The sequence below is a fragment of the Triticum urartu genome, chromosome 2A, assembly GCF_056163025.1.
Source record: "Triticum urartu cultivar PI428250 chromosome 2A, HENAU_Tu73, whole genome shotgun sequence".
Lineage (NCBI taxonomy): Eukaryota > Viridiplantae > Streptophyta > Magnoliopsida > Poales > Poaceae > Triticum > Triticum urartu.
Window position 1 is genome coordinate 57341946 of NC_141874.1, and position 22232 is coordinate 57364177.

At 45.3% G+C, this 22232-nt stretch overlaps 1 pseudogene; it reads right to left on the reverse strand.

The window, feature by feature from the left end:
- Positions 1–3948: 3948 nt before the first annotated feature.
- LOC147983704 (uncharacterized) overlaps positions 3949–22232 on the reverse strand; it is a 39575-nt pseudogene continuing 21291 nt past the window's right edge.

Consider the following 22232-nt stretch of genomic DNA (forward strand, 5'->3'; position numbering starts at 1 on the left):
CATAATGAGAATAATCATCAAGGATAACCAGATAATATAAATAGCCCAAATTACTAGGAACCAGAGAGATCCACACATCGCTATGAATCAACTGAAAAGGAAAAAAAAGCAATGGTGGTGGAGTTATTAAATGGGAGGCGAACATGTTTGCCGACACGACAGGCATGACATGTGTGATCCTCTATCTTATGGCTTGCTGACGACCCCCACCAGTCCCCAGGAGCCCCGTACACGGGCGCGTCAAACACCCCGCGCAACAGCAAGGGGTTGACGGGGAAAGTCGGTGCCAGCGGCGGGGCGACGATGGACTGGCCGGAGAGTGCCGGTGGTGGGGCGGCGACGTACGCCAGCGGGGGCAGCGGAGCCGAGCCGGGCGGCAAGTCAGGACGGGCCAGCGGGGCGACACCGGACACGCCGTAGGTAGCGGCCTCCCCATACGGCGGCGGGGCCGCGCCATAGGGCATCGGCGGCGGAGCCGCCCCATAGGCCACGTCAGAGGGCGCCGGCGGCGGGTCGGTGGACGCCATCGTGGGTAGTGCGCGAGCGATGCGGTGTTGCGGGATGGCAGAAGCAAGCAGGCGGCGGCTCGGGACGGCGCGGGTGGCTCGAATGGCTCGGGGGGGAGCAGCACCTCGAATGGCTCGGCTGGCGGCGGCGGTGGCTTGGGACGGCGCGAGATTTTTTTTGCAGCAAAGGCAACAGCAATTCGGCTGGCAGGCAGCGACCAGTGATTTGGCGACGCGAGCTGCTGCCGGGTGGCGATGTGACGCGAGGCTGGTGGCTGGCGATGCGGTGCGGGGCTGGCGGCTGGCGGGTACGCGGCGCGAGGCTGGTGGCAAGCGGGTAGGATCGCGGCTAGCGGGCGGGATCACGACGGGCGGGTGTCGGGCTCGCGCGGCTAGGTGCGTCGCGCAGCGAGATCGATCACGGGATTGGGCTGGCTTGGAGCGACACGACGCGGGGATCGATCGGAGGGAGCGACGCGACGCGGGGCATCGAGCGATGCGGAGGGGCGGCGGCTTGCGCGGGCGGCGGTAAGAGGAAGACGGCGGCGGCGGCGGCAACCGGCGCAGGAGGGGCGCACGAGCGGCGGCGGCGTGGTGGCGGTGGCGGCGACGTGATGAGGCGCACGGCGACGGCGACGGCAGAAGCGAGAAAAATACATAGGAAACTGATACCATGTGTGAGATTATGATTGCACGATATATTGCTCTTCGTGCATAGGCACGTATATATGACGTACAAAGGTGGGCTACGAACCTCAACTATATAAAGAACTAGGAGGCGAGTTCAACACAACACATAACACATATGCTCAACACTGCCTGTACATGTGTAGAACTGAACAGATTGTAAAGGATTTATGCGTATGCTCGAATGTTATGAATAAATGAGTGTTCAACGATTGTTGAGATAAACATTGTGCATATGCTAAAAATCTGGATTGAACTGAATGTCAGCTGTTGCTCCAAACCGAATTGAACAAGAGTACATATGCAAATATCTAAACTGAATTGCTTGCCAATTGATGCTCCAAACTGAGTTGAACTAAATGGCACCAAAACCTGAACTTGAACTGAACTAAATGGCAGCTATTGCCCATAGCAAAAATGATCTAAATGGCACCCTCACCAAATCTTAAGACTTGAACTGAACTAAATTTGCGCTGTTATCACATGCACTAGATATGGGGAGCATTGAGTATACAGTACACAGTTTAATTCTGAAAAATCAGTATCCAATACAGCTGACAGTGGTCATTCAAAGACCATTGGGCATAGTTTTGTTTGGGGTAAAAGACTGCCCGACAGAGTCTTCCATAGGTTAAGATGTTACTCCGCTGATCCAAATCGTGCAAGTGAGATACCATTGAAAAGGTATGACTATGTACTAGTACGACTTTGATTTTGGTCCTCAGTCGAAATTGTGCACTGATTGAGACCCCCCCCCCCCCCCCCCCCGCAGTCGACCCCGCCGGCGCCAAACCATCCCGCTACCCCTCCTGGGTCCTCCTCGACAGCAGAGCCTACTTCGCCGACCGCGTCAACGCCACCACCGCGAAGGCCACGGCGAGCACGGGCCATGAATTCAAGGTCACCTTTTGTCTCGCCGACCCGCCCGCCGTCTCCTACTTGTGCGTCCACTGCCCCGAAGCTTGTTACGCCACGGAGCCCCGCGTCGTCTCCTCCGCTAGTGACCTCGTCCTCCTCTGCTTCGCCTTCAGCTCCGACCCACGGAGCACAGAAAAAGACTCCCATCTCGAGTACTTCGTCTACAAGGCTGCCTCCAGCGGCAAGCCCACCATCCGATCTGTTCCGTGTCCCCCTCGAGCCTACGTGCACTCATGGCACGCCGCCATCGTGCCCGGCAAGGCCGACGATTTCTTGGTCACTGATCTTTCCCCGAATGGGGACCCTGGGCGCAACTAGAATATGGATCTCGTGTTGCAATGCCATCGGGCAGACCAGTTACATATACAAGGAAGCAGCCCTACATGCAGGGCACGATCACAGGAGGTGGCGCTAGACTAGGAAACCTACTGAAGACTAGGACTACTAGTTACAACAATGACCAGATATACATCACATGGGTACACACGTAACGTGACAACTCAACCCCCCCCCCCCTGCCCGCAGTCCGAACGGCGCCAGGGAAGACGTTCAGACTGGAGCGAAAGTCACGAAAGAGCGGCGACGGCAAGCCCTTGGTGAAGACATCAGCGAACTGGGATCCGGTCGGGACATGCAGCACTTTGACCTCGCCGAGAGCCACACGATTGCGGACAAAATGCAAATCAATATCCACGTGCTTGGTGCGCTGATGCTGAACAGGGTTGGACGAGAGATACACTACACTCACATTATCACAGTATACAAGAGTAGCCCGGCGAGGAGGGCGATGGAGCTCCGTGAGAAGTTGGCGAAGCCAATAGGACTCGGCCACACAGTTAGCAACTGCGCGGTACTCGGCCTCGGCGCTGGACCGAGACACGGTGTGTTGTCGCTTGGAGGACCAAGAGACGAGGTTAGATCCGAGGAACACATAAAACCCCGAGGTGGAGCGACGGGTGTCAGGGCAGCCGGCCCAATCAGCATCACTGTAAGCAAGAAGATCATGCGAAGAGGAGCGGTAGAGCTGGAGCCCGTAGTGAGTGGTGCCGCGGAGGTAGCGTAGCACACGCTTGAGCAGCTAGTAGTGCCCCTCCATCGGAGCGTGCATGACAAGACAAAGCTGCTGAACGGCATAGGAGAGGTCGGGGCGGGTGAGTGTGAGATACTGCAGCGCACCAGCGAGGCGACGGTAGTGAGTCGGATCACTATAAGGAACACCAGCAGCACCAGAAAGCTTACTGCAAGTGTCGACAGGAGTAGATATGGGCTTGCAGTTGAGCATCTTGGCACGATCGAGAATCTCAAGAGCATATTGTTCCTGAGAAAGAAAGAGGCCGGTGGTGGAGCGATGAACGTTTATCCCGAGGAAGTGGTGAAGGTCACCGAGATCACTCATAGAGAACTCACTGGTGAGGGCGCGAACGAGCGACTGAAGCAGAGGGGTGGTGCTAGCAGTGAGAATAATATCATCGACGTACAGGAGCAGATACGCGATAGAGTCTCCACGGCGTAAGATGAAGAGTGAGGTGTCGCACTTGGAAGAGACAAACCCAAGGGAGTGAAGAAAGTTGGTGAACCGAAGGAACCAAGTGTGGGGTGCCTGCTTGAGTCCATATAGGGACTTGTTGAGACGACAGACGTGCGTGGGAAGAGTGGGATCGGCGAAGCTGGAGGGCTGCTGGCAGTAGACCACCTCAGAAAGATCACCGTGGAGGAAAGTATTCTTGACATCCATTTGACGAATGGGCCAAGAGTGCACTGTCGCAATGCTGAGAACCACCCGAATCGTAGCCGGCTTGACCACGGGGCTAAACGTCTCCCCATAGTCCACACCCTGCTACTGTGTGAAGCCGCACACCACCCATCTTGCCTTGTACCGCGCCAAAGAGCCGTCAGGATGGAGTTTGTGGCCAAAGATCCACTTGCCGGTCACCACATTGACACCTGCAGGACAAGGAACCAAAGACCAAGTGTCATTCCGAATTAGCGCGTTATACTCGTCGACCATCGCGGCACGCCAATGTGGGTCCTGAAGAGCGGAACGGTATGAGGAGGGAATGGGAGAAGTGGCGGTGTTGACATGTAAGTCAAAAATATCCTTAGGCATGGCATAGCCGGTCTTGCCACGAGTCTGCATGGGATGGGGATTGGCGACGGGTGGAATGGGAACAGCACGTTTTGGCAGCGGGCGTTGGGGGGATAGCGGGCGACGTGGTGGGTCGGGACTAGGGAAGAGAGGCAAGCGTGGGGAACAGGAGCCACCTGGGGGCGATCCCGAGGGAGATGCGGTACGAGGCGCGAGGCTGGGGGAAGTGGGCGCGGGATCCGGAGCAGGGAGGCGCGCGCGGGGAGTGGCTGCATGGCCTACGGGCACGGGAGTGGCTGCATGGCTGGGGCGAGCGGGATTGGCTGCATGGCGGTCGGGCCCCGCAGCGGAGCAGCCCGCAGCTGGAGGAGGATTGGGTGCATGGCTGGGAATGGGCGTGGGATCGCGCGGTGGGTGCGCAGGGTTGTTGGCAGGACGTCCAGCTGGCGACGGGGGAGTGGGGGGTGGTAGGTGCGGGACGTGGTGCAGCGGAGCAGCAGCTATGGCAGTGGGGGGATTGTTTGTGGCAGCAGAAACTGTGGGAAGAGAGAAGGGAAAGACGGATTCGTCAAACGTGACATGCCGGGAAATAATGACTTTGCGTGTGGCGAGATCAAAACATCTATACCCTTTCTGTTCGCGGGGATAGCCGAGGAAGACGCAGCGCGTGGAGCGTGGAGAGAGTTTGTGGGTGGTTGTGGCGGAGATGTTTGGGTAGCAAAGACAGCCAAATGTCCGAAGATGGTCATATAAAAGGAAGTGCGGGGTGAAGTGATGAATAGCACGCGAGGGACGAATGTTGAGGAGTGTGGTGGCGGTATGGAGAGCCTCGACCCAAAAGGGAGGACGGAGGGCGGCTTGGATGAGCAAGGTTCGAACAACGTCGTTGGTGGTGCGTATGTGACGCTCGGCCTTCCCATTTTGGGGAGAGGTGTGAGGGCAGGTGAGACGGAAGGAAACGCCGTTGGAGGAGAAGTAGTCGCGGAGAGACGTGGTGAGGAATTCGCCACCATTGTCACACTGCACACACCGAACAAGCACACCAAACTGAGTGAAAATAAATTGGAAGAAACGAAGGAGGGTGTTGCATGTGTCAGACTTGGCACGTTGAAAGAACATGCGGTGCCCCCATGTTTGGTTTTGGTAATTGATGACAATCTTTATGGACTAATGGTCTCCTTGAGTTATATTTGAAGGTTTTGTCCATAGGCTTTTCTTGGAGTACATGTGTTGGTTTCAAGGAGAGTTTGTGTCGACCAAGGTGCTATTCAAGGAATTATCCAAAGATTGGTCATTTGAGAGTTGAGCTTATTGCAAGCATGTCTTGAAGAAGAAGATTGTGTGATCATTCATGTTTACCTTCAAGACATCATCCAAACGAAGAGAGTTGGAAAGATTCAAGGTTGATCAAGACTAAGTCAAGAGTGAATCAAGTTGATCAACTCACAAAGTGTAGATGATGTACCGAGACGGATCAAGTGATCCCATGGTATGGTAAGCATTGTCCATTGCACTTTGTGTACTAACGCATGGTCTATGTGAGAGTCTATGTGGGGTTAGGTACGTGTCCATGGGCTTGCGTCAAGAGGATGATATCATACAACCCATGGGAAGGATGACATCAAGTGGTGATCGTCATCAAGATTGCCGTGTGCAATTTCAAGTGGAGAATCACGAAGAGATCAAGTGCTTGAAGCTGCCATCCATTGTGGTGTCAATGGACTTGTGAAGATGTGCCGAAGAGTGGCTCACCCATAGTGGAGTATGGGGGAGCAATCATCTAGTCTTCATCGACCCAACGCAATCAAGAAAGGTGGTCCATCTTGAGGAGGACAAGATCGTCTTCATCTAACTCAAGTGGATCATGTGCAAGGCAAAGGTTTGCCCTTGATAGGTTTTCTATTTTACCGGTCTCAAGGTGGTAGTTGGGAGACCGGGTTATAGGATCGATAGCCGTACTATCAAGGGGGGCTCTCAAGTGAGTAGCTTGATCGTATCGTTCGTCGAGAGCTCAAACCATTGCATCCTTGCATCATGTTTCTTGGTTCTTTTTTGATTCTCTTTATGAGTCTTAGAGCTTATGGTCATCTTGATGACAAGCTTGAGTTCATCGAAAACGGAGTTCGCATGCGTCTTCTATGATGTTTTCGGTGTTGTAGGTTTTACCGGTCTTATCCGAGGAAGAGTACTCACCATTTTCTTATGGGCCTTTTCTAATTTGATTCTTATTGTTATTTCTTTCAAGATTGTGTTAGCCCTTGTCGCTAGCTTTCCAACAAACTTGGTTTCATCGAAACCGGAGTTCGCATGGGTCTTCTATGATGTTTTCGGTGTTGTAGGTTTTACCAGTCTTATCCGAGGAAGGGTCCTCACCATTTTCTTATGGGCCTTTTCTAATTTGCTTCTTATTGATACTTCTTTCAAGATTGTGTTAGCCCTTGTCGCTAGCTTTCCAACAAACTTGGTTTCATCGAATTCGGAGTCCGTTTGCAAAAGTTGTGGCAGTCTTGGTGTTCTGAAAAGGCTGCAGCGGTACTACCGCGAATTGGAGCGGATGTAATTTTTTACTACCGCTCCAGAGCAGTACTACCGCGGCTCCTACAGCGGTAGTACCGCTCCGGACCAAAAACTCGTCCCAAGTCTTGCGGTGGTAGGCCCGGATGTATTTTTTTAGTACTGCTACCATTTGCGGTAGTACCGTGAGGTCGAGCGGTAGTACCGTGAGGACGAGCGGTAGTACCGCTCCGGCGGTTCTTCTGGCCTTTTGCCTCCTCGCTGTTGTTTTTCAAAGGGGTACTTCCGCCCTAGCGGTAGTACCGCTCTGTGCGGGGTGTGAACATAACGGTTGGATTTTTCCCCACCTATAAAAGGGGGTCTTCTTCCCCAATGAACCTAATCCTTTTTAGCTCGTGTTCTTCCCCCATTGTTGACCTTCTTCGATCTTGCTAACTCTCAATGCCTCCAATGATTCTTGCTAGTTCTCGGGGGAAAAGAGAGAGGAGATCTAGATCCACGTTTCCACCAATCACTTTCTCCTCTAAGTGAGGGGAACCCCTTGGATCTAGATCTTGGAGTTCTTCGTGTTCTTCTTTCGTTCTTCCTCTCATTTTATTCCCTAGCATTAGTTGCTTTGGTGGGATTGGGAGAGAAGGACTTGGGCACTCCGTGTGCCCTTGACATTGCATTTGGTGCATCGGTTTGAGTTCTCCATGGTGATACGGGGAAGTGAAGTTTGAGAAGCGTATTACTCTTGGGTGTTTGGGCACCCTAGAGCTTGTTCCTCTTGGGTGCCTTGGCGGCCTAGACGGTTGGTGGTGTTCGGAGCTCAATCATTGTGGTGTAAAGCTCCAGGCAAGCGTCGGGGTCTGCAATTAGGTTGTGGAGATCGCCCCGAGCAATTTGATGGGTGCCGGTGACCGCCCCCAAGGGTTGCCAAAGTGTACGGGTTCGGTGACCGCCCCCAAGGGTTGCCATTTGTACGGGTTCGGTGACCGCCCTCAAGCGTCCCTTAGTGAAATCACGGCATCTTGCATTGTGCGAGGGCGTGAGGAGATTACGGTGGCCCTAGTGGCTTCTTGGGGAGCATTGTGCCTCCACACCGCTCCAAACGGAGATTAGCATCCGCAAGGGTGTGAACTTCGGGATACATCATCGTCTCCGCGTGCCTCGGTTATCTCTTACCCGAGCTCTTTACTTATGCGCTTTACCTTGTGATAGCCATATTGTTTCTTGTCATATATCTTGCTATCACCTGGTAGTTTATCTTGCTTAGCATAAGTTGTTGGTGCACATAGGTGAGCCTAGTTGTTGTAGGTTTTGTGCTTGACAAATTAACCGCTAGGTTTATTCCGCATTTGTTCAAGCCTAAACCGTAATTATTTTTAAAGCGCCTATTCACCCCCCCTCTAAGCGACATCCACGATCTTTCAATTGGTATCAGAGCCTCGTCTCTCTTTATTAGGCTTTACCGCCTAGAGAGTAAAGATGTCGACTAGGGGATTAGGATTCTCTGACACTCTTAGTTTCGATGGCACAAATTTTGATGTTTGGGTAATTCGCATGCTTAATCTCTTTAGGGTCATGGACCCAAATTTAGAGCGAATTGTAGATATGGGTTTTTCTCCTCCAAAGGATCCCCTAAGATTATCTTTAGAGGATGAGAAAAACTCTTATCTCAATGCTCAAGCTTCTAATGTGCTTTTCGATGCTTTGAGCAATGTAGTTATATTTCAACTCATGCCGTTCCGGGATGCTCATGAGTTGTGGACAAAGCTTCAAGATAAATATGGCGTGTCCAAGTTTTGTGGGGATGATTGTTCTCCCTCCACATCCGGCCGTATAGTCTTCTCAACTTCTTCTACTTCACCTACATGTGGTTTGCCACAAGGTAATGATATGGTGAGTAGTGTTGGTCATTGCAATGATGATAGTATGCTTATTGTGGATGATCCTTCATCACTATCTTATTGCAATGCTTCTTCTTTGGACTTTAACACTTCGAGCACCATACATGTTTCACATGCTTGTGTTGATAGTCCGTGCATATCTTGTAGAAATTGTTTGACTAAATCTCATGATGATATGCTTGCTATATCTTGTTGCTATGATAAAAATGCTTGTATTTCCTCGAGTTGTGGTGCTAACAATGTAGAGGAAACCCAACACTCAATGGAACAAGATGTGGTTTTAAGTGGTGCTTCAAGGGATCCTACATCATCATCTATTGCTTTTTGCCTTATGGCTAAGGCTTCAAAGGTATCTCCTACTTTGAAACCCAATATGTCTCTTGATGATGATGTTGATGCTAATGATGATAAGGATAATGATGAAGAGAATGATAATGTTGCCTCCTTAAAAATTAAGGGGGAAATGGTTTTTAAAGCTCTTAATAAAAATAAAATTGCTCGTTCCAACTTCATGGAAATCATGTCCATTGCCATTGAGGGCAAGAAATATATTGATGAGTTGGAATCTTGTCTTGAGGAGCATGAGGTCACCATTGATAAAATGGAAGGTCATGAGCGTGATTACGCTAATGAGATCACGGACCTCTCCCAAGCTCTCGAACTTGAACAAACCACCAAGGAATCTCTTGAGGAGACTTTTGCTCTAGAATTATCTAGAGTGAGGGAATCTCGTGATAGAGCTCTTGAGGTGGCCAATGATTTTGAAATTAAAAATGAGGAGCTTGAAGTTTCACATACTAAACTCCTTGGGGACTTTGAGCACCTCGAAAATGGCTCAAGGGTCATTAAGAGTGAGCTCATCAAACTCACCGAGTCTCATGCTCAACTTAAAGCTCCGTATTCAAAAGAGCTTTCCAAGGTGTCCTCTCCTCTTGTTGTTAATGATGATGCTTGTGGTACTAACTCTATCTCTTGTGAAGCATCCATTTTGAAGGAGAATGTTGAGCTAAGGGCTCAACTTGAGTTGCTATCTAGCAATTATGGGACGTTGGAAGAAAATCATGTAAAGCTCACAAGCTCTCATGATGATCTTCTAGTATCCCATAATGTGCTAAAGTTAGCTCATGAGGCCATGCTTGCTAAGGTAACATCTAGTGAGCCTCATGTGGATACTAGCACTACTTTTATTCAAAATGCTATATTGCCTTGTGCTAGTCCTCGCGATTCATCCATGCATAATGTTGGTACATCTTGTGATGAATTGCTTTCCTTGCCTTGTTGCTCTAACGATGAAGCTTATACTTCCTCTAGTACTTGTGTTGAGACTAACCATGTAGAGGAAATCAAAGAGCTCAAGGCCCAAGTCACTTCTTTGAAGAAAGACTTGGAAAAGAGTCATGAAGGGAAATTCACACTCAACAATATCTTGACTGTGCAAAAATCCCCCAATAACAAAGGTGGACTTGGATTCAACTCCAACAAGAATAAGAAGTCCAAGGTGAACAAAAAGAAGGGCCAAGAACAAGTCAAGAATTCGGCCAAGATTGTTTGCTTCAAGTGCAAAGTAGAAGGGCATCATGTTAGATCTTGCCCATTGAAGAAGAAGCCCATTAGTGACAAGCAACAAGGGAAGCGGCCACAAGTTCACTCTCATTCTCAACCTCAAGTTGAAGAAAAGCCTCTTCCCAGGAAGACTCAAGCTTATGCTTCTCAAGTTGAGAAATCAAGTGAGAAGAAAGTGAAGAGTAGACGTTGCTACCTATGTCGCGAGAAAGGTCACCTCGCTTCTTCATGCACTAGTGGTAACTTATCCAACCCAATTATTATTGATGATGTCTATTCTTTTGGGAAGGATAAGGTTGGCAATGTGGTTGCCAAGTTTCTTGGTACTCAAAGTGATTTGAAGCAAAGAACCATTTGGGTAGCCAAGCCTATTGTGACTAACCTCTTAGGACCCAACTTTGTTGGGGACCAACAAGCTCAAACTTGATCAATAGGTGATGTTGGAGGTCATTGGAGACTTGGCTACATTATGAAGAATTAAGGGGACTTCATCATTCTTATTGTCTCAAGCCAAGTCATTTGGATTATCAAGTTTCTATCTTATATCCAATGTTCCTCTTTGCGGTAACTCGTGCTTAAATTGTTTACATTGAAAGTTACTTGCCCCTTTGCATGTTTGGCTTTGTTCCTTGCATGTGTTTGTATATGTTGTGCTTCCAACTTGATTATCTTGAGCAATCAAGTATGTGTGTGTTGGTTTGCACATCATGTACGTGTGTGTCATGCGTTGAGCCTTTTGCATCTTGTTTATTTCTTAGTTGGCTCTTGTGAGAGATTAATGGAATATCCCATTATGGGGGAGTGATGTGCTTTGTGCACTTCACAATCCTATAAAGGTGGGTACATGGGGAATACCACTTAGAATTTATATTGCAAGCTTATCTAGTCGCTATGTGGTATGTCTTCTCATGAGAAATTCAAATTCTAAATAGTCCATTAATTATCTCTTGTTGGATCCTTTAATTGCCTCTTGTTTATCCTTAATTGGTATCACATTATGGGGGAGTAATATGCTATGTATATATTACTAGCCTAGAAAATGTGTACATTTGAGATATTGTCACCTAGAGTTGATATTGTAAATTATCTTGTTCCTAGGTGGCATGTTAGCTCTACAAGTTACAATTTTATTTTTGTTTGGTGTGAAGATGATGTCGTATATCCTTGTTATCTACCACCGGGAATTATTTCCAAATACTTCTTGTCTTTTGACAATTGGTACTCACGTATGTGTGGTAGAAATTATTGATCATCTTTACATTGGCCTTTGCTTTTATTTGCTTTATCTCTTGCCTAGTTTGTGTCAACTCCCTTTGTCTTCCATACCACTTGTGGATCTTGTTTATTTCTTGATCTTGTCTAGTGTTTTCTAGATATAGTGAAAGTGGTGATCCCACCTTGTGCATTTTGTATTCAAATGCAATTTCTCTATAATGCACTAGTCTTGGGGGAGCTATCCTATTTTCTCTAAAACACTCATCTTGTGATCCTTATCAAATGTGTGTCGGTGAAAGGCAAGTCATTTCTTTGGGGTACCTTGTGCCATCGTGAAACTTTGTAGAGAGCTCGGTTTGTTTGGAACCATCCTCTCTTTTGGGAGTTTGACATCTTTCTTTTTGAGTGTATCAATGGATATCTCATTCCTTGATGTATCTTTTATGGATATCCTCCAAGTGATGATTTATTCATTTGGTATCTTTTCTTCGCTTGGTATTTCTTTGTCTTTTGGTCTCGGTTCTTGAAAGTCTTGAGCATGCATATTTACTTCTTGTAGTTTCTTTGGCATGTTTTCTTTCTTTGACCCAATATATAGGGGGAACTCCACCAAGTCTCAAATTGGATGAGATGTGCATGAAATTCATTTTCATATCTATATGCACATATTTATGTGGAGTTTGTCCTATGTGTTGTTGGTTCTCTAACTCTTTGGTCCAATGAGTTTGGGTACCATTTTGTTTGTGTTGCTGTTCTAGGAACAAGTGGAGATGCATTGGATGCTCGGCTCACTCACAAGGAAGGTGGTGTCACCATGTGCTTATTGGAGTCATGCTAGGATGATTAATGAACTACTATCTACCTTTAATTGGCATCTACTACATCCATCCAATGGTATCTCGGTAACAAGTATCATCATCTACTTCATGCACACATTTCTTGCATCAACCTTTCGTAGGTTGTATCATGGCATGTTATCCATTCTCTCTTTTGATACTTGTTTCCTTTCTCAAAGCATCCCAACAATGATGTCTTGTTGCTAGTTGTGATGTCTTTGATGTTCGTGTGGTTGGAATTCATTTATATGCAATAAGACCATATCTAGCCTTGTGCTATGCTCTCAAGCAAATATCTTATTGGTATATGTATGACTTCCGTTTGGATATCTTGTTCCTTCATGTTGTAACTATTTCGGGTGTACATCCTTCTTTGTAGATATATATCATCATGATTTCGTCTACCTAGAACCTTATACACTTGAGAGAAATTACATCTCTAGATGATATCCTTTCTTTCACGCCCACCTTGCCTTTCTTATGTTATTTCTTTGGTGGCTCCATGAAAGCTTTTGCCTTGAGTGCGTATCGTATCTCGTTGCATCTTGATGCACTCTTGTGTGGTGAAGATTATTTTCCTCATGCTTATCTCTACGAGGATTTTTCCATCTTAATTGGTATCCCTCGTCTTGATGAGGCTTTCATCTTCTATCTTCGCCACGGGTTGTCACAAGCATAGGTTCTTTATATGCTTATTAGTTAGCTTGTGAACCCATTTGCTAGTTGTATGTGGGAATGATAGGCCTTGCACTGTGTTGCCTCATTTTTTCAAGACTTTATTGATGCTTAATGCTCATCCGTACATTAGTCTTCTCAAGTGCATTGCCTTGACTCACACACATCATTTTGGTTGAGCCCATTCTTAAGTTGCCTTTTTCACTTATTGCTCAACCATGTGTTTGTTACATGTACTAGGCTTAGTTTCCTATATGCTCACTTGCACTTGTTGTAAGTTTCTATTGATTTTGGGGGAGCTATGATCCTATTTTGTGCACTTTGTATCCAAATACAAAAATTCTTATGTGTGCACAAATCATGGGGAGCTTCTCTAGTTTCTCTAGAACACTCCTTTGCTCTTATCATAATATCCTTTATTCATGTAGCTCGTAGGATCTTTGGCCTAGTTGGTTCAATTGGTATCTTTTGATAGCTTGCTTCAATTGGTATCTTTTGATTGCTTGATTCCTTGTTTCTCTCTTTGTTACGTCCTTGTGGCATATCATTCCTTTAGCAATTTTGGTGCCTCAATATAGTTGGTCTTCCTCCAAGTATTACCGTTGGATATGTGTATTGCATTCCACTCTCTTGTTGAGAAATACACAATTTATGGAGGAACACAATTTATATTGGCCTTCTATGATTTTCGCCCATTTTGGCAATCGATGCCAATGGGGGAGAAGTTTCAGAGAGTTTTGTGGAGAAGTCTTCAGAGTTTTCTCCTTGCTTTGGTTTTGTTCCTAAGCATTTGCATCTCATACACATGCATTATTGGTTGTTGCATTGCTTGGTGATGCATAATTCCTTGTATAAACTCTCGTGAAAGTGATTGTCATCAATTACCAAAATGGGGGAGATTGAAAGAACATGCGGTGCCCCCATGTTTGGTTTTGGTAATTGATGACAATCTTTATGGACTAATGGTCTCCTTGAGTTATATTTGAAGGTTTTGTCCATAGGCTTTTCTTGGAGTACATGTGTTGGTTTCAAGGAGAGTTTGTGTCGACCAAGGTGCTATTCAAGGAATTATCCAAAGATTGGTCATTTGAGAGTTGAGCTTATTGCAAGCATGTCTTGAAGAAGAAGATTGTGTGATCATTCATGTTTACCTTCAAGACATCATCCAAACGAAGAGAGTTGGAAAGATTCAAGGTTGATCAAGACTAAGTCAAGAGTGAATCAAGTTGATCAACTCACAAGGTGTAGATGATGTACCGAGACGGATCAAGTGATCCCATGGTATGGTAAGCATTGTCCATTGCACTTTGTGTACTAACCCATGGTCTATGTGAGAGTCTATGTGGGGTTAGGTACGTGTCCATGGGCTTGCGTCAAGAGGATGATATCATACAACCCATGGGAAGGATGACATCAAGTGGTGATCGTCATCAAGATTGCCGTGTGCAATTTCAAGTGGAGAATCACGAAGAGATCAAGTGCTTGAAGCTGCCATCCATTGTGGTGTCAATGGACTTGTGAAGATGTGCCGAAGAGTGGCTCACCCATAGTGGAGTATGGGGGAGCAATCATCTAGTCTTCATCGACCCAACGCAATCAAGAAAGGTGGTCCATCTTGAGGAGGACAAGATCGTCTTCATCTAACTCAAGTGGATCATGTGCAAGGCAAAGGTTTGCCCTTGATAGGTTTTCTATTTTACCGGTCTCAAGGTGGTAGTTGGGAGACCGGGTTATAGGATCGATAGCCGTACTATCAAGGGGGGCTCTCAAGTGAGTAGCTTGATCGTATCGTTCGTCGAGAGCTCAAACCATTGCATCCTTGCATCATGTTTCTTGGTTCTTTTTTGGTTCTCTTTGTGAGTCTTAGAGCTTATGGTCATCTTGATGACAAGCTTGAGTTCATCGGAAACGGAGTTCGCATCCGTCTTCTATGATGTCTTCGGTGTTGTAGGTTTTACCGGTCTTATCCGAGGAAGGGTACTCACCATTTTCTTATGGGCCTTTTCTAATTTGCTTCTTATTGTTATTTCTTTCAAGATTGTGTTAGCCCTTGTCGCTAGCTTTCCAACAAACTTGGTTTCATCGAAACCGGAGTTCGCATGGGTCTTCTATGATGTTTTCGGTGTTGTAGGTTTTACCGGTGTTATCCGAGGAAGGGTCCTCACCCATTTTCTTATGGGCCTTTTCTAATTTGCTTCTTATTGATACTTCTTTCAAGATTGTGTTAGCCCTTGTCGCTAGCTTTCCAACAAACTTGGTTTCATCGAATTCGGAGTCCGTTTGCAAAAGTTGTGGCAGTCTTGGTGTTCTGAAAAGGCTGCAGCGGTACTACCGCGAATTGGAGCGGATGTAATTTTTTACTACCGCTCCAGAGCAGTACTACCGCGGCTCCTACAGCGGTAGTACCGCTCCGGACCAAAAACTCGTCCCAAGTCTTGCGGTGGTAGGCCCGGATGTATTTTTTTAGTACTGCTACCATTTGCGGTAGTACCGTGAGGTCGAGCGGTAGTACCGTGAGGACGAGCGGTAGTACCGCTCCGGCGGTTCTTCTGGCCTTTTGCCTCCTCGCTGTTGTTTTTCAAAGGGGTACTTCCGCCCTAGCGGTAGTACCGCTCTGTGCGGGGTGTGAACATAACGGTTGGATTTTTCCCCACCTATAAAAGGGGGTCTTCTTCCCCAATGAACCTAATCCTTTTTAGCTCGTGTTCTTCCCCCATTGTTGACCTTCTTCGATCTTGCTAACTCTCAATGCCTCCAATGATTCTTGCTAGTTCTCGGGGGAAAAGAGAGAGGAGATCTAGATCCACGTTTCCACCAATCACTTTCTCCTCTAAGTGAGGGGAACCCCTTGGATCTAGATCTTGGAGTTCTTCGTGTTCTTCTTTCGTTCTTCCTCTCATTTTATTCCCTAGCATTAGTTGCTTTGGTGGGATTGGGAGAGAAGGACTTGGGCACTCCGTGTGCCCTTGACATTGCATTTGGTGCATCGGTTTGAGTTCTCCATGGTGATACGGGGAAGTGAAGTTTGAGAAGCGTATTACTCTTGGGTGTTTGGGCACCCTAGAGCTTGTTCCTCTTGGGTGCCTTGGCGGCCTAGACGGTTGGTGGTGTTCGGAGCTCAATCATTGTGGTGTAAAGCTCCAGGCAAGCGTCGGGGTCTGCAATTAGGTTGTGGAGATCGCCCCGAGCAATTTGATGGGTGCCGGTGACCGCCCCCAAGGGTTGCCAAAGTGTACGGGTTCGGTGACCGCCCCCAAGGGTTGCCATTTGTACGGGTTCGGTGACCGCCCTCAAGCGTCCCTTAGTGAAATCACGGCATCTTGCATTGTGCGAGGGCGTGAGGAGATTACGGTGGCCCTAGTGGCTTCTTGGGGAGCATTGTGCCTCCACACCGCTCCAAACGGAGATTAGCATCCGCAAGGGTGTGAACTTCGGGATACATCATCGTCTCCGCGTGCCTCGGTTATCTCTTACCCGAGCTCTTTACTTATGCGCTTTACCTTGTGATAGCCATATTGTTTCTTGTCATATATCTTGCTATCACCTGGTAGTTTATCTTGCTTAGCATAAGTTGTTGGTGCACATAGGTGAGCCTAGTTGTTGTAGGTTTTGTGCTTGACAAATTAACCGCTAGGTTTATTCCGCATTTGTTCAAGCCTAAACCGTAATTATTTTTAAAGCGCCTATTCACCCCCCCTCTAAGCGACATCCACGATCTTTCAATTGGTATCAGAGCCTCGTCTCTCTTTATTAGGCTTTACCGCCTAGAGAGTAAAGATGTCGACTAGGGGATTAGGATTCTCTGACACTCTTAGTTTCGATGGCACAAATTTTGATGTTTGGGTAATTCGCATGCTTAATCTCTTTAGGGTCATGGACCCAAATTTAGAGCGAATTGTAGATATGGGTTTTTCTCCTCCAAAGGATCCCCTAAGATTATCTTTAGAGGATGAGAAAAACTCTTATCTCAATGCTCAAGCTTCTAATGTGCTTTTCGATGCTTTGAGCAATGTAGTTATATTTCAACTCATGCCGTTCCGGGATGCTCATGAGTTGTGGACAAAGCTTCAAGATAAATATGGCGTGTCCAAGTTTTGTGGGGATGATTGTTCTCCCTCCACATCCGGCCGTATAGTCTTCTCAACTTCTTCTACTTCACCTACATGTGGTTTGCCACAAGGTAATGATATGGTGAGTAGTGTTGGTCATTGCAATGATGATAGTATGCTTATTGTGGATGATCCTTCATCACTATCTTATTGCAATGCTTCTTCTTTGGACTTTAACACTTCGAGCACCATACATGTTTCACATGCTTGTGTTGATAGTCCGTGCATATCTTGTAGAAATTGTTTGACTAAATCTCATGATGATATGCTTGCTATATCTTGTTGCTATGATAAAAATGCTTGTATTTCCTCGAGTTGTGGTGCTAACAATGTAGAGGAAACCCAACACTCAATGGAACAAGATGTGGTTTTAAGTGGTGCTTCAAGGGATCCTACATCATCATCTATTGCTTTTTGCCTTATGGCTAAGGCTTCAAAGGTATCTCCTACTTTGAAACCCAATATGTCTCTTGATGATGATGTTGATGCTAATGATGATAAGGATAATGATGAAGAGAATGATAATGTTGCCTCCTTAAAAATTAAGGGGGAAATGGTTTTTAAAGCTCTTAATAAAAATAAAATTGCTCGTTCCAACTTCATGGAAATCATGTCCATTGCCATTGAGGGCAAGAAATATATTGATGAGTTGGAATCTTGTCTTGAGGAGCATGAGGTCACCATTGATAAAATGGAAGGTCATGAGCGTGATTACGCTAATGAGATCACGGACCTCTCCCAAGCTCTCGAACTTGAACAAACCACCAAGGAATCTCTTGAGGAGACTTTTGCTCTAGAATTATCTAGAGTGAGGGAATCTCGTGATAGAGCTCTTGAGGTGGCCAATGATTTTGAAATTAAAAATGAGGAGCTTGAAGTTTCACATACTAAACTCCTTGGGGACTTTGAGCACCTCGAAAATGGCTCAAGGGTCATTAAGAGTGAGCTCATCAAACTCACCGAGTCTCATGCTCAACTTAAAGCTCCGTATTCAAAAGAGCTTTCCAAGGTGTCCTCTCCTCTTGTTGTTAATGATGATGCTTGTGGTACTAACTCTATCTCTTGTGAAGCATCCATTTTGAAGGAGAATGTTGAGCTAAGGGCTCAACTTGAGTTGCTATCTAGCAATTATGGGACGTTGGAAGAAAATCATGTAAAGCTCACAAGCTCTCATGATGATCTTCTAGTATCCCATAATGTGCTAAAGTTAGCTCATGAGGCCATGCTTGCTAAGGTAACATCTAGTGAGCCTCATGTGGATACTAGCACTACTTTTATTCAAAATGCTATATTGCCTTGTGCTAGTCCTCGCGATTCATCCATGCATAATGTTGGTACATCTTGTGATGAATTGCTTTCCTTGCCTTGTTGCTCTAACGATGAAGCTTATACTTCCTCTAGTACTTGTGTTGAGACTAACCATGTAGAGGAAATCAAAGAGCTCAAGGCCCAAGTCACTTCTTTGAAGAAAGACTTGGAAAAGAGTCATGAAGGGAAATTCACACTCAACAATATCTTGACTGTGCAAAAATCCCCCAATAACAAAGGTGGACTTGGATTCAACTCCAACAAGAATAAGAAGTCCAAGGTGAACAAAAAGAAGGGCCAAGAACAAGTCAAGAATTCGGCCAAGATTGTTTGCTTCAAGTGCAAAGTAGAAGGGCATCATGTTAGATCTTGCCCATTGAAGAAGAAGCCCATTAGTGACAAGCAACAAGGGAAGCGGCCACAAGTTCACTCTCATTCTCAACCTCAAGTTGAAGAAAAGCCTCTTCCCAGGAAGACTCAAGCTTATGCTTCTCAAGTTGAGAAATCAAGTGAGAAGAAAGTGAAGAGTAGACGTTGCTACCTATGTCGCGAGAAAGGTCACCTCGCTTCTTCATGCACTAGTGGTAACTTATCCAACCCAATTATTATTGATGATGTCTATTCTTTTGGGAAGGATAAGGTTGGCAATGTGGTTGCCAAGTTTCTTGGTACTCAAAGTGATTTGAAGCAAAGAACCATTTGGGTAGCCAAGCCTATTGTGACTAACCTCTTAGGACCCAACTTTGTTGGGGACCAACAAGCTCAAACTTGATCAATAGGTGATGTTGGAGGTCATTGGAGACTTGGCTACATTATGAAGAATTAAGGGGACTTCATCATTCTTATTGTCTCAAGCCAAGTCATTTGGATTATCAAGTTTCTATCTTATATCCAATGTTCCTCTTTGCGGTAACTCGTGCTTAAATTGTTTACATTGAAAGTTACTTGCCCCTTTGCATGTTTGGCTTTGTTCCTTGCATGTGTTTGTATATGTTGTGCTTCCAACTTGATTATCTTGAGCAATCAAGTATGTGTGTGTTGGTTTGCACATCATGTACGTGTGTGTCATGCGTTGAGCCTTTTGCATCTTGTTTATTTCTTAGTTGGCTCTTGTGAGAGATTAATGGAATATCCCATTATGGGGGAGTGATGTGCTTTGTGCACTTCACAATCCTATAAAGGTGGGTACATGGGGAATACCACTTAGAATTTATATTGCAAGCTTATCTAGTCGCTATGTGGTATGTCTTCTCATGAGAAATTCAAATTCTAAATAGTCCATTAATTATCTCTTGTTGGATCCTTTAATTGCCTCTTGTTTATCCTTAATTGGTATCACATTATGGGGGAGTAATATGCTATGTATATATTACTAGCCTAGAAAATGTGTACATTTGAGATATTGTCACCTAGAGTTGATATTGTAAATTATCTTGTTCCTAGGTGGCATGTTAGCTCTACAAGTTACAATTTTATTTTTGTTTGGTGTGAAGATGATGTCGTATATCCTTGTTATCTACCACCGGGAATTATTTCCAAATACTTCTTGTCTTTTGACAATTGGTACTCACGTATGTGTGGTAGAAATTATTGATCATCTTTACATTGGCCTTTGCTTTTATTTGCTTTATCTCTTGCCTAGTTTGTGTCAACTCCCTTTGTCTTCCATACCACTTGTGGATCTTGTTTATTTCTTGATCTTGTCTAGTGTTTTCTAGATATAGTGAAAGTGGTGATCCCACCTTGTGCATTTTGTATTCAAATGCAATTTCTCTATAATGCACTAGTCTTGGGGGAGCTATCCTATTTTCTCTAAAACACTCATCTTGTGATCCTTATCAAATGTGTGTCGGTGAAAGGCAAGTCATTTCTTTGGGGTACCTTGTGCCATCGTGAAACTTTGTAGAGAGCTCGGTTTGTTTGGAACCATCCTCTCTTTTGGGAGTTTGACATCTTTCTTTTTGAGTGTATCAATGGATATCTCATTCCTTGATGTATCTTTTATGGATATCCTCCAAGTGATGATTTATTCATTTGGTATCTTTTCTTCGCTTGGTATTTCTTTGTCTTTTGGTCTCGGTTCTTGAAAGTCTTGAGCATGCATATTTACTTCTTGTAGTTTCTTTGGCATGTTTTCTTTCTTTGACCCAATATATAGGGGGAAATCCACCAAGTCTCAAATTGGATGAGATGTGCATGAAATTCATTTTCATATCTATATGCACATATTTATGTGGAGTTTGTCCTATGTGTTGTTGGTTCTCTAACTCTTTGGTCCAATGAGTTTGGGTACCATTTTGTTTGTGTTGCTGTTCTAGGAACAAGTGGAGATGCATTGGATGCTCGGCTCACTCACAAGGAAGGTGGTGTCACCATGTGCTTATTGGAGTCATGCTAGGATGATTAATGAACTACTATCTACCTTTAATTGGCATCTACTACATCCATCCAATGGTATCTCGGTAACAAGTATCATCATCTACTTCATGCACACATTTCTTGCATCAACCTTTCGTAGGTTGTATCATGGCATGTTATCCATTCTCTCTTTTGATACTTGTTTCCTTTCTCAAAGCATCCCAACAATGATGTCTTGTTGCTAGTTGTGATGTCTTTGATGTTCGTGTGGTTGGAATTCATTTATATGCAATAAGACCATATCTAGCCTTGTGCTATGCTCTCAAGCAAATATCTTATTGGTATATGTATGACTTCCGTTTGGATATCTTGTTCCTTCATGTTGTAACTATTTCGGGTGTACATCCTTCTTTGTAGATATATATCATCATGATTTCGTCTACCTAGAACCTTATACACTTGAGAGAAATTACATCTCTAGATGATATCCTTTCTTTCACGCCCACCTTGCCTTTCTTATGTTATTTCTTTGGTGGCTCCATGAAAGCTTTTGCCTTGAGTGCGTATCGTATCTCGTTGCATCTTGATGCACTCTTGTGTGGTGAAGATTATTTTCCTCATGCTTATCTCTACGAGGATTTTTCCATCTTAATTGGTATCCCTCGTCTTGATGAGGCTTTCATCTTCTATCTTCGCCACGGGTTGTCACAAGCATAGGTTCTTTATATGCTTATTAGTTAGCTTGTGAACCCATTTGCTAGTTGTATGTGGGAATGATAGGCCTTGCACTGTGTTGCCTCATTTTTTCAAGACTTTATTGATGCTTAATGCTCATCCGTACATTAGTCTTCTCAAGTGCATTGCCTTGACTCACACACATCATTTTGGTTGAGCCCATTCTTAAGTTGCCTTTTTCACTTATTGCTCAACCATGTGTTTGTTACATGTACTAGGCTTAGTTTCCTATATGCTCACTTGCACTTGTTGTAAGTTTCTATTGATTTTGGGGGAGCTATGATCCTATTTTGTGCACTTTGTATCCAAATACAAAAATTCTTATGTGTGCACAAATCATGGGGAGCTTCTCTAGTTTCTCTAGAACACTCCTTTGCTCTTATCATAATATCCTTTATTCATGTAGCTCGTAGGATCTTTGGCCTAGTTGGTTCAATTGGTATCTTTTGATAGCTTGCTTCAATTGGTATCTTTTGATTGCTTGATTCCTTGTTTCTCTCTTTGTTACGTCCTTGTGGCATATCATTCCTTTAGCAATTTTGGTGCCTCAATATAGTTGGTCTTCCTCCAAGTATTACCGTTGGATATGTGTATTGCATTCCACTCTCTTGTTGAGAAATACACAATTTATGGAGGAACACAATTTATATTGGCCTTCTATGATTTTCGCCCATTTTGGCAATCGATGCCAATGGGGGAGAAGTTTCAGAGAGTTTTGTGGAGAAGTCTTCAGAGTTTTCTCCTTGCTTTGGTTTTGTTCCTAAGCATTTGCATCTCATACACATGCATTATTGGTTGTTGCATTGCTTGGTGATGCATAATTCCTTGTA